This window comes from Phascolarctos cinereus, unplaced genomic scaffold, assembly GCF_003287225.1.
Source record: "Phascolarctos cinereus isolate Bilbo 61053 unplaced genomic scaffold, phaCin_HiC Scaffold_2;HRSCAF=192, whole genome shotgun sequence".
In the NCBI taxonomy this organism is placed as follows: domain Eukaryota; kingdom Metazoa; phylum Chordata; class Mammalia; order Diprotodontia; family Phascolarctidae; genus Phascolarctos; species Phascolarctos cinereus.
This window is the reverse complement of record NW_027555625.1, coordinates 63,638,660-63,651,283: the sequence shown is the minus strand read 5'-3', so window position 1 is coordinate 63,651,283 and position 12,624 is coordinate 63,638,660. Positions and strand designations below refer to the sequence as shown.

Sequence of the window (12,624 nt, the reverse complement as noted above, 5' to 3'; positions counted from 1 at the left end):
TGGATGGCTGTCTCTATCTTAGATGCTCCTCTTGATATAAAACTTCTCAGTCTGCTAAAGTTACCTTGGTGGTTGGATGGGTCATGTCATTTTGCAGGCTGTAAATATATGCCAGAAGACTCCACGGATAGTCTTTAAAATCGGTTTATCTTTGTAGTCTTTATTTTACCCAAATGACTCAAGCGCTTTCATATAATCAGCAAACAATAGACAAACAGTGCCCTTATAATCTTTACACATCAGTGAAGATATGAAAATGGTAGAAAATTGCCGGAGAGAGTCTGAGCATTCTCTTCTTCTAATTTCCTTAAGGAAACCTTCAAAATATATATGGCCCTTTCTCAAAGATTTTAGAAAGCTAAGAAAGTAGATATATGGGGGGAGGAAGGGGAAATAAGCATTTATACAGCACCTACCAAATGCCAGGTACTGTGCTAAGCGCTATACAAACATTATCTCATTTGAAATAGTAGTTACTACAAAGTTACATGTGAGATAGTAGCTACTAGTGTCTTCATAAATCACCTATTTTTGGTAACTACCATTCATGATCTTTCCCATTCTTCTGGGATTCTCTCCTCTATGGGATATCTTGAAAATTTACTCCTAAGGATTTTAAAATTTTGTTGTCACGGGGCGGAGCCAAGATGGTGGAGTGAAAGCAGTGACTTGCTTAAGCTCTCCTCCAAACCCCTCTAAATACTCATAAAAAATGGCTCTAAACAAATTCTGAAGCAGCAGAACCCACAAAAAGACAGAGTGAAACAAATTTCCAGCCCAAGACAACCTGGATGATTGATCACAAAGGTGTATCGCGCCAGGCTGGGAGCGCAGCAGTGCAGCGCAGCATGCGCGCACAGGCTGCAGCAAACCTGGAGTGAGCCTCAGAAGACTGAATTTTGGGCAGCTGTGGAGATTTCCAGACTCCTCAATCCACGAATGCCAAAGACAACTTAGGAGGTCAGTGGGAAAAGTCTGTTTCTGTGGGTGCTGAGACAGTAAGGTGGGGTTTCAGCTCCATTCCCCAAGAGTGTGGCCCTGGGGAGGGGCAGCTGCTTCCCGAGCTTCCGGCCCACAGACTGAGGGGGAATCCAGTGGCTGATCAGAGAGGGACTGCAGGGATCTCTTTGCCAGTGCTGAGGCAGGAATCTCTTGCTTTGCCCCTGTTTGGATCTGGGCCACAGTTCTGGGCGGCAGTGCTGGGGTGAGGAGGAACGCTGGCGTAGTGGAGCTTGTAGTGGCTGTGGAGAGGAACCCTTCCTCACAGTTACGGGACAGAAAGGAATATTTGTGATCACAGGCCAGGAAAGGAGTAAACACCTCGCCCCTTATCATACCACCTTGGAAGAACTGAAAATTTGCAGGTCCCTACATGTATCTCTGAAAACAGCTATACAAACCCCTGAAGCTTGGGGCAATACATTCTCCACATTGGAAGCAGACTCTTACCTTAACAAAGAGTTTAAAACTCAAGTAACTGGCTGGGATCATGAGCAAGCAGCGCAAAAAGAGTCAGACCATAGAATCTTACTTTGGTGAAAAAGAAGATCAAAATATACAACCAGAAGAAGACAACAAAGTCAAAGCTCCTACATCCAAAGCCTCCAAGAAAAATATGAATCAGTCCCAGGCCTTGGAAGAGCTCAAAAGGGATTTTGAGAAGCAAGTAAGGGAAGTAGAGGAAAAACTGAGAGTAATGCAAGAAAATCACGAAAAATAAGTCAACAACCTGCTAAAGGAGACCCAAAAAATACTGAAGAAAATAACACCTTAAAAAATAGCCTAACCCAAATGGCAAAAGAGGTCCAAAAAGCCAATGAGGAGAAGAATGCCCTAAAAAGCAAAATTGGCCAAATGGAAAAGGAAGTCCAAAAGATTACTGAAGAAAATACTTCCTTAAAAATTAGAATAGAGCAATTGGAAGACAGTGACTTTATGAGAAATCAACACAGTAGAACAAATCCAAAAGAATGAAAAATTAGAAAACAATGTGAAATATCTCATTGGAAAAATAACTGACCTGGAAAATAGATCCAGGAGAGAGAATTTAAAAATTATTGAGCTATCTGAAAGCCATGATCAAAAAAGAGCCTAGACATCATCTTTCAAGAAATTATCAAGGAAAACTGCCCTGATATTTAGAACCAGAGGGCAAAATAGAAATTGAAAGAATCCACAGATCTCCTCCTGAAAGAGATCCCCAAAGGAAAACTCCTAGGAATATTGTAGCCAAATTCCAGAGTTCCCAGGTCAAGGAGAAAATATTACAAGCTGCCAGAAGGAAACAGTTCAAGTACTGTGGAAACACAATCAGGATAACACAAGATTTAGCAGCTTCTACATTAAAGGACCGCAGGGCATGGAATATAATATTCCAGAGGGCAAAGGAGATAGGATTACAACCAAGAATCACCTACCCAGCAAAACTGAGTATAATCCTTCAGGGAAAAAATGCTCATTCAGTGAAATAGAGGACTTTCAAGCATTCTTGATGAAAAGACCAGAGCTGAATAGAAAATTTGACTTTCAAATACAGGACTCAAGTGGAACATGAAGAGGTAAACAGGAAAGAGAAATCATAAGAGACTTATTAAGATTGAACTGTTTACATTCCTGCATGGAAAGATGATATTTATAACTCATGAGACCTTTGTCAGTATTAGGGTAGTTGGAGGAAAAAATTATATGTATGTATATGTAGATAGACAGATAGAGGGCACAGGGTGAGTTGAAGATTAAGGGGTCATATCTGGAGAATAAAATTAAGGGATGAGAGAAGATTATACTCAGAGAAGAAGAAAGGGAGAGGTAGAATGGGGTAAACTATCTCACAAAAAAAACCAGAAAAGTCTCTTACAGTGGAGGGGAAACAGGGGAAGGTGAGAGAGAATGAGGGAATCTTATTCTCATAGGATTTGGCTTAAGGAGGGAATAACAACACATTCAATTGGGTATGGAAATCTGTCTTACCTACAGGAAAATAGGGGGAGAAGGGGACAAGAGAGCAGGGGGATGATAGAGAGGAGGGAGATTGGGAAAGGGAGTAATCAGAAGTAAATACTTCTGAGGAGGGACAGGGTCAAAAGAAAGAATAGAATAAATGGGAGGGCAGGATAGGATTAAGGAAAATAGAGTTCGTTTTTCACAACATGTCTACTATGGACGTGCTTTGCATAACTGCACATGTACAACCTATATTGAGTTGCTTGCCTTTTCAATGAGGGTGGGTGGGGAGGGAAGAAGAGAGAAAATTTGAAACCTAAAGTTTTAAAAACATATGTTTAAAAAAAATGTTTTCACATGCTACTGGGAAATAAGAAATACAGGAAATGGGGTTCAGAAGTCTCTACTGCCCTACAGGAAAATAGAAGGGTAAAAGGATAAGAGAAGGGGAGAGAGATAGAAGAGAGGACAGACTAGGGGAAGGGATATTCAGAATGCATGCCATCTTGGGGTGGGAGGAGGGGGGAGATGGGGTATAAATTTGGAATTCAAAAACTTGTGGGAGTGAATGTTGAAAGCTAAAAATAAATAAATTTATTTTTAAAAAAATTTTGTTGTCGCCAACATGTGTCCCTCCTTTTCTTTGTGAGGTCCAGCTCTTCTTCCCCGCTTCTTCTTCAGTACCACAGCCACCATCGCTATTTTATGAAGCTACTCAGTCCATAATAAATTATCTTCCATATTTTGGAAACAATTTTGGAAATTATCTTCCATATTCTGTATTCCAAAGTGGTAATGTGCCTGGTTATCACGTCTGTCTTTCCATCTGGTAAGGAAATCAGGTGTTTACCGATGAAGGTGATTTCTAGGTTCTTTTGGCTTCTTGTTGTGAAAACTTTTATAATGGTTAACTTTCTTCAGGAAATGAAGAGAAGAGTCAATAACTTTATTTTTGTCCATTTCCCATTCTTCAGAGTCAACAAGCTTATTTAAATAGGTCTGGCTGGAGGACACTTTATTGTACACAGTGTCCCTATCTTTATCTTTTTTTTTAAGTTGATATTGATTTACCAGGCAATTTGACTCCATACAGACATCCAGTTCTGTGATGACTCTCACATAGCTAATCAGTCATTTCCTTTCTCAGATACATTCAATTTCATTTTTGGTAATATTGTTCTATTTGCCACATTTAGCACCTTCTGATGATCATTTGAAGAAAGTACCTATGATATAAAGGTATGAGGCTGCCAAATAGTCTCTAAGCCTTAGGTCTCTTTCCTTTCTTGATCCTAAGCCACATTTCTGAATAATTTTCCATGTCTTCTCCTGTGTCCAACTTCCTGTCATAGTCAATGAATATTAAGATGTATATCGATTTGGTTTAGAGAATATGAAATATATTTACATCTGCATTTTGTTATTTGTATATTGTTGTGTCCTCTGTCAGAATGGAAGCTTCTTGAGAAAAGAAATAATTTGATTCTTTGTGTTTGTATCCCCAGCAGCCAGCACAGTGCAGGACACAGAGCAGGCACTTAATAATAATATTGGGGCAGTTAAGTGGCACATTGGATGGAACTCCAGCTTTGGAGTCAGGAGGACATGAGTTCAAATCTGGCGTCAGACACCTGACACTTACTATGTGACCCTGGGCAAGTCACTCAACCCCGATTGTCTCACCAAAAAAGCAAATAACAATAATAATAATAACAATAGAGCTGACTCACTGATCCTTTAGAGAGTTTTCCCAAGTACTCACCTACTACAGACACTGGCATCTAACTCACCATGATCTTCATGGTGGTTTGTTTACTTATATGAGTTCTAAGTATCACAAGGCAAAATTACCCCCAAAATGATGCTTTTGCTTCCTGCAGGAACAAGATTAAATCTATTCCTTCATTCACCTTAGAGAAGAACCCGTAAGCCATACTTCCAGTTAGATGCAACTTCTTTTTGTCTTCTGGTTTTATTTGCAGCAAGAATGTCAATATTTACGTGATCCAGTTCCTTCTATAGTATATCCATGCAGTGATATTGGGAAAAAGATCACATACTTTAAAGTATCAACAGTTAAATCAATATTTGTTTTCTTAGCAATTCTGCTCATCTTCTGTCACTGCCAGTGCAAAAGCAGAAAGGGCCATACAGGACCAGGAGCTTCTTTCATATGGTTTCTCTTTCATAGGTAACTGTAGCCTAAGAATTCATCACTTAGTGGCCAGTTCGCTGGTGATGATCCTTCTCCACATTTGACTTGACTGGCATGCAGACAGCAGAAACAATCTGTTGCCAGGACAGTACTCAAAGCCTTTTCTGCTAAGCAGAATCTGCCAGAGCTTATGCTTTACTGAAATAGCCTTGAGAATCAAGATTCACCTCCATGTCCCATGCATCTACTGTTAAGACTTCTGTGGCAGTACAAACATTATTATGGCCTTTTTACAGATTATGAAATAGAGGTACAGAGAAGATAATCATCTGCCCACTGTCACAGGAAACAGCAGAACTAGTACTCCAACCCAGGACTCTGGATTCCATCTCCAATACTCTCCTCATTCTAAACAGACTGGCTCACACTAGAGCAGACAATGCTTCACTCTCACACATACTCAGACCAAATAAGATGGTGTACTTGAAAACACTTCGTAAACTGTACAGCACTAATAAATGTAAAATATTATGTTTATGTGATTTGATCATATATTAAATTTGTGTACTTTATAACAAACTTGGAAGTATGCAAGATATTTTGGAAGTAAAATGATGTCACAATAAAAGACACAAACATATTCCTCAATGTGTATATTTGTGGAAAAAAGTCAACCTACTTATTTCCAGCATCTTCTCCGCTGACCTGATTTCCATCAACAATAGTAAATGAGCCAATACCTTTGGGGAAAAGAAAAGTCAAATATGTGTGTCGATATGCATACATATGTGTGCATATATATTGTATGTGTTCATATATACATATTTATAATATTCCCACAGAATTGTATAATTCATATGTATTACCTGGTAATACCAGATTTTTCAGAATTTCTGTTCCTGTGGCTGTTGCATTTATTAGGCAAACATGAGCAGATTCCAAAGCTTCTTGTCCATGATCACCCCATAATCTATAAAACAAGAAACATAAAAACTTCAAATATTTTTGAAGTTTCACACAAGGAGGCCCAAAGAACTTAAAAAGCACAGAAAATTCTGAGATACACTTTACTGATCATTAACAAGGAAAGAGTATCTTTGATCTTAATGTAAATCTTCTTCCTATAGGTAATTCTTCTCTTTATTAATACACTGAATATTAATAATCCCTATAATTGTATATATAATAAATTCAAATGATAAAATACAAATAAGTAAATATGGACATGAGATGTATATTATTACCTAATATACCCACTTGTATAAAAAAAAAAAGCAGAGATATGATATCTGACCAAAGCTAAATGATATCTTGCCCAGTTTCCTTTTTTTTTTCCAAAATACAAAAATGGGTCAGAGGGGTCAGGTAGGTACAGAATATGGCTATAAAACATAGAATGAAAAAAAAATAGGAGCATAGAATGGATGACTGAGATGGTTAGAGTTAGATGACTGGGATACAAGGAAACAAATTTTAATGAGAAAGCCAAGAAGTGATGAACAGAACATTGATGTAATACAGAGGCATCATTGCACTCATTAAGTGATACTACAGGCTTATCACACCACTCTCTCCCCACAACCCTTTCACCAAAGGGATCTCCCCTTGTATTATATTGAGAAAATAGAGACAATTCCCCATGAGCTCCCTCTTCTTCCCTTCTCTCCATCTCACAACCCCTTGATATCATCCCCTATTCTCTCCCCCCTTAGTCTCTGAAAAAATAAGATGGCCCTTTCTCTCAATAAGGCTATTTCCTTGTACCCTTTATCTCATTCCTTCCTATCCTCCAGGACTGCTCTAAGATTTATTACCTCTTTCTCTCTGATCTTCAATTTCTCCTTATCTACTGGTTCTTTCGCTGCTGCCTACAAACGTACTCAGGTCTCCGCTATTCTCTTTTCTTTTTTTTTATTTTTAGGCAATTGGGATTAAGTGACTTGCCCAGGGTCACAGAGCTAGCGTCAAGTGTTTGCTGAGGCCGGATTTGAACTCAGGTCCTCCTGGCTTCAGGGCCGTCCACTGTTCTCAGAAAACCCTTACTACATCCTACCGTCCCTTCAAACTGTCTTACAGCTCTCCTTCCTTCCATTGCCAGACTCCTAGAAAAAGCTGTCTACATTCACTACCTCTACCTCCTCTCCTCTCATTCATCTCTCAACCCCTTGCAATTTAGCTTCTGACCTCATCAATCAAGTGAAACTTCTCTCTCCAAAATTATCAATGCTGTTTGTCACCAAAATTAATGGCTTTTCTCTCAATCTTTATCCTTCTTGACCTTTCTGAAGCATTCAATACTCCTGACCACCCTACTGATAGCTTGGATTTATTCCTTTGAAGACTGCTTGTTCATATCTCATAACCATTTACCAATTAAGGAATGGCACTTATTCTTACAAATTTTCTTTCTTATATTTCTTGGAAATGATACAAATCCTTTAGCTAATCAGTATTAATATAAAATAAGGCAGCTGGGTAGCACAGTGGATAGAGAGCTGGACTTGAAGTCAAAAAGACCTGAGTTTAAATCATGCTTGATTAGATAAACCTGCTTCAAATGTTTTTTTCCCCATTTAACTGTTTCCCTTCTAATCTTAGCGGCATTAAACCTACACCCTCTTTTTAATTTTTTTCAATTGACAAAAATCCACCTTCTCTCTCTCCCACTGCTATTGAAAAAGAAAAACAAAACCCCTGCAATACCCTCTATCATATTAGACTCCCTCTATGACCCCTGGTGATGATGAGATTCTGAGGGGATCCATGTATCATCTCCCTATATTACAATGTAAATACATCAGACTTGCTTTGCTTAGTCTCTTACGATTGCTCACTCGTGTTTACCATTTTCAGTTTCTCTTACCTCCTCTTACTTCTCCTTGCTTCCTGATCTGGTCTTTACATCAGGAATACTTGGAAATCCTCTTTCACTGAAAGTCCATTTTCCTTCCCATAGGATTGTACTGAATTTTGCTGGCTAAGTTATTCTTGGTTATTAGCCCAGTCAGGGGAAGGTTCGGAACCTGTGGCTTCAAGGCCACACATAGCCTTCTAGTTCTTTGGGTGAGGTCTTTTGACTGAATCCAAGTTTTACAGAACAAATCCTTTCATTAAGGGGATTTGTTCTGTGAAGTTTGGATTCAGTCAAAGGGCTGCACTTGAGGTCCTAGAGCACCACATGTGGCCTCAAGGCTGCAGGTTCCCTACCCCTGTCTTTTGCCATCTGGAATATCACATTCCAAGCTCTCTGCTCCTTTTTATTGGTGACTGCTAAGTCACGCATGATCTGGATTGTGGCTCCTCAGTACTTAAATCCTTTCTTTCTGGCTGCTTATAGCATTATTTTTTTTTCTTTGACCTGGAAGCCCTAGATTTTAGTTATAATATTCCTGGGGCTTTTTATTTCAGGCTTTATTTCAGGAGGTGACAGATGGATTTCTTCTATTTGCACTTTGTTCTCTGGCTCCAAGAGATCTGGGAAATTTTCTTACATGTTTTCTTGAAATCTTAAGCTCTTTTTTTTTGGTCATGGCTTTGAAGTAGTCAGTGATTCTTAAATTATCTCTTTCTAATCTGTTTTCCAGGTCAGTTGGTTTTTATATAAGATACTTTACACATTCTTCTATTTTTTTCCAGTCTTTTGACTTTGCTTTAATATTCATTATTGTTTCACGTGATCATTATCTTCTATTTATTCCCTTCTAATTTTCAAGAAGTCTGCTACTTGGGTAAGGTTTTCTACCTCTGTGCCAAACTATTCATTCTCTTTCCATTTTTTTTCTTTCATAGCTTTCATTTCTTTTCCAATTGTTTCCTCTAGCATTCTCATTTCATTTACAGAATCATTTTTAGCTACTTTTAAAACCTCTTGCTTCATCTCTTTTAGGAATTCTAGTTGAACTTATGCCCAAGCTGTGTTTTTCTCTGAGACTTTGCTTTATAGACATTTTTAGGTCATTGTCTTCTGGATCTGGTCTTGAGCGTCCCTTGCTACTTTAACAGATTTTTATGGTAGGATTCTTTTTTTGTTTGTTTGCTCATTCTTCCAGTCTTACTAACTTCAGACTTTGTGTTAAGGCCAGAGATGTGGTCAAAGTCACTTTGATGTGGTCAAAGCCACCGCTACTTGCTTCCGTATCTGCTCCAAGGGCCTTTGGCTGTTCCTTGCCCTGGGCTGCTGTCCCTAGGTGCAAATCCCCTCCTCAATCCATACTGGATCTGTGACCCAGAATTGGGTGGATAGTAAACAACACAGCTACCAATTGGCAAATATTTCTTCCCCTTCAAAAAGTCAGGCCCCTCTGTGCCAGATCCGGGACCTCTTATTGCCCTGGTGCATAGATACAGGCAGGCCCTCTTTGAGTCCCTTTACTAGAATGCTCTGTGCATTCTCTGTTCTTCATTAAACCTTATCTCCAATGTCTGTAGAACTCTGTCTGTCTCCCTGTGCTGATATGGGGTAGAAAAGGATCCCGTTATTTTTTTTTCTTGGATTTCCCAATCAAGATTTGGTCTGTTGCATTTTCTAAATCCTTGTAGAATAGTTGCGGGGGAGAATTCAGCTATATCTTCTTTCAGGAGTGGTCTCCTGTGGTAGCCTTCTAATGGTCTGTTGGCTCCAGTCTCCCTTTTCTAATCTAACCTCCATACAGCTGCTAAAGTGATATTCCTAAAGAACAGGTCTGACCATGTCAGTACCTGCTCATGAACTACAGTGTCTCCCTATGACTTGGAGCACCAAATACAAACTCTTCTATTTGGCAAGCAAGGTCCTTCACAACATGGTTCCAATGTACCTCTGCAGGATTATTAAAAGTTATTCCCCTTTAAGCGCTCTACAGTTAAGCCAAACTGGCATTCATGTTGTTCCTTGCCCATGACAGTCCATATTCAGTCTCTACACTTTTAACATGTTATGGTCCAATCCCAGAACACACTCCCTACTTACCTTTGTGCCTTTCAGAATTCCTACTTTTCTTCAAAGATCAGTTAAATGAAACTTCCCATAGAAGCCTCTTTCCAATCCCTACACTTGTTAAACCTCCCCCATCCCTATACTTGTTAAACCTCCCCCAAAAAATCCCCTTCTAATTATTTTGTGTACATATTGTATCTACTTAAATGCTTACAAGTTGTTTCTCCTCCTAGGATGTAAGCTCTTTCAGGGCAAAACTCTCATATTTGTCTTTGCATTTCCAATGCCTAGCATGGTACGTGGTACCTAGTAGGTGCTTAATACATGCTCACTGATTGACTTATTTTGGTATAGCCCAAAGGAACCCTACTTTCAAGGAAAGTGCAGAACATGAAAACATTATGGTACACTTTCTTTACCACCCAGTGCAACGGTGGTACAATGCTTCTACCATCCCCACTGCTCACATCTACTATCTGCATACCAGTGAACGGTAAAGTTTACTGATGCGAAAGAAAGAGTAAAGAGTTGGACCTGTTAACAGAGATGACAATGAAACTCAGCTCTTGCTATTTGTATATTAACTCCTAATACAGTGTGGGGAGCATATTTGAAGTGAGGTATTTCCCACTGCTTTGGGCTTTGTGGTTAGCACAATCCACTGTACATAATTAATGTTTGCTGGATTATTTCTCTAACATTCACTTTCGCTTAGATTGTAAAAGCCCAGATTCAAATACTAAAAGTTATGATTTCAGGGCAGCTACATGGTGTATTGGATAGAGCACTGGCTTTGGAGTCTGGAGGACCTGAGCTCAAATCTGGCCTCAGACACCTAATACTTCCTAGCTGTGTGACTCTGGGCAACTGCCTCACTAAAAAAAAAAAAAAAAGTATGATTTCAGGGAATCTGCCAAACTTGCTCTCTTCTCTCAGGGACCTAAACAGGAAGGACTGGAAACCATACTTTTAAGATTCCTGGAAGCAAGGAACCCTGTTTTATAAATCCTTGTATCATTCACATCGTGGAGCATAGGACCTTACACACAATCCTGAAATGTATGCACAATGAATTGCAAGAGAAAAACCCATAAGTGGAACCTAATGAAGCTACACTGTTACAGCCCCCAGACACTGGGGTAATGTTGTTTCAAATAAGTGGAAAAGGCAACCACTTCAAGACAGATCTATAATTTTAATTTTTGGGGCTCAGGCATGGGGAAGAATGAAAAGAAGAGGAAGACAAAAAGCCAGGATAGCAGTAAAGGGTACTAGAAAGACTCCAGAGTTAGGAGCCCTGATTTCTGGCCCCAGCTCTGCTACTAATGTCAGTGGAACATTAAGCAAGTTGCTTGTCCTCTCCGAGCATCTGTTTCTTCATCAGTAAAGTGAGGTGGCTGGACTGATCTCCAAGGTCTTGGACGGTGTGCCCCAAATTGAGTCTGCCCCCCCTACCCCTAGCCCTCACATCTCATCCTCAGAGACAAGCCTAGAACAGTCTGAGAACGGCTGGAAGGGGAGAGGCAGGGGAAGAACAAGAGGAGGGAAAAGGGTACAAAAGCCAAGTATGTTATTGGGGGAGGGAATCTCCTTTCCTAGAGGACCCTGAGATGGAAACCCTCACCCACAAAGGAAGGCAAGAGGGCACAGTGGAAGACACAGCAGAAAGAACACCAGATTGAGAAGTAGTGCAGCTGGATTTAAAGCCTGGCCTTACTATTTGGTACTTGTACAATAAAGGCAAGTCATTCTCTAGGCATCAATTTCCCCATCTCCAAGCCTCTGAGATCTCTTCCAGCTCTGACACTCTGGGCACTAAGTGCCCTTCCAATTTTGAAAGATAATGTTTAATGTCCCTTTGGCTCTGACATGCTATGCTCAAAGGTCTCATCTTATTCTGACATTCTATGTTCCAAGGACTTCTTGGTTCTGACTTTCGTTTTGACACTCAATGCTCCCAGGCCTCTCCCTGCCCTCACACTTCGATGCTCCCAGGCCTCTCCCTGCCCTGACACTCAACGCTCCCAGGCCTCTCCCTGCTCTGACACTCAATGCTCCTAGGACTCCCCCTCCGCCCCTCGATGCTCCCAGGCCAGGTCCCTCTTCACAGTCCGGGGCCCCACGAGGGGGGCGGGTCCAGCCTGGCTCCTCCCCAGGGCTCGATGACAGCTCAGTCTGACGGTGGCGCGGGGGGCAGGCCGGCAGGCCTCGGCGCCGCTCCCTGCTCCCTCCCGCCAGGCCGCTCCCTCCAGCCGGCGGCTCCCGAGGTAGACGGGGCCCGGCCCAAGCCCGGCGCTCTCCTAGGATGCCCAGCCCGGGCCCGGACTCGGCCAGGGCTCGGCGGAGGCACCTGCCGCATCCTCCCCTCCCGGCTCACCTCAGCTGCCGTCGTACTTCTGCTCCTTGGGCAGCTTCCCCGCCTCTGGCTGCGCCATCGTCCCGCCCGGGCCGGCCTCACACCTGCTGCACTCCCGCCCCGGAGGAGGGCCAGGCACCACCGCGCCGGTACACCAGGCTGCCCCGCCCCCAACACGCAGGCGCACTACAGCCCGGCCAGGCTCCCCCAGCCTACGCGCAGCCGTCCAGTGTGCCCTTGCGTCCCCGCGCAGCC

At 41.5% G+C, this 12,624-nt stretch overlaps 1 protein-coding gene across 1 annotated transcript in view; it reads right to left on the bottom strand.

Moving 5' to 3' along the window:
* NAE1 (NEDD8 activating enzyme E1 subunit 1) overlaps positions 1-12,419 on the bottom strand; it is a 49,353-nt gene extending 36,934 nt beyond the window's left edge. Inside the window, 3 exon segments of the mRNA XM_020989441.2 lie at positions 5,778-5,838; positions 5,965-6,068; positions 12,391-12,419. The gene's annotated coding sequence lies outside the window, so the exon portion shown is untranslated.
* Between the last annotated feature and the right edge of the window lie 205 nt (positions 12,420-12,624).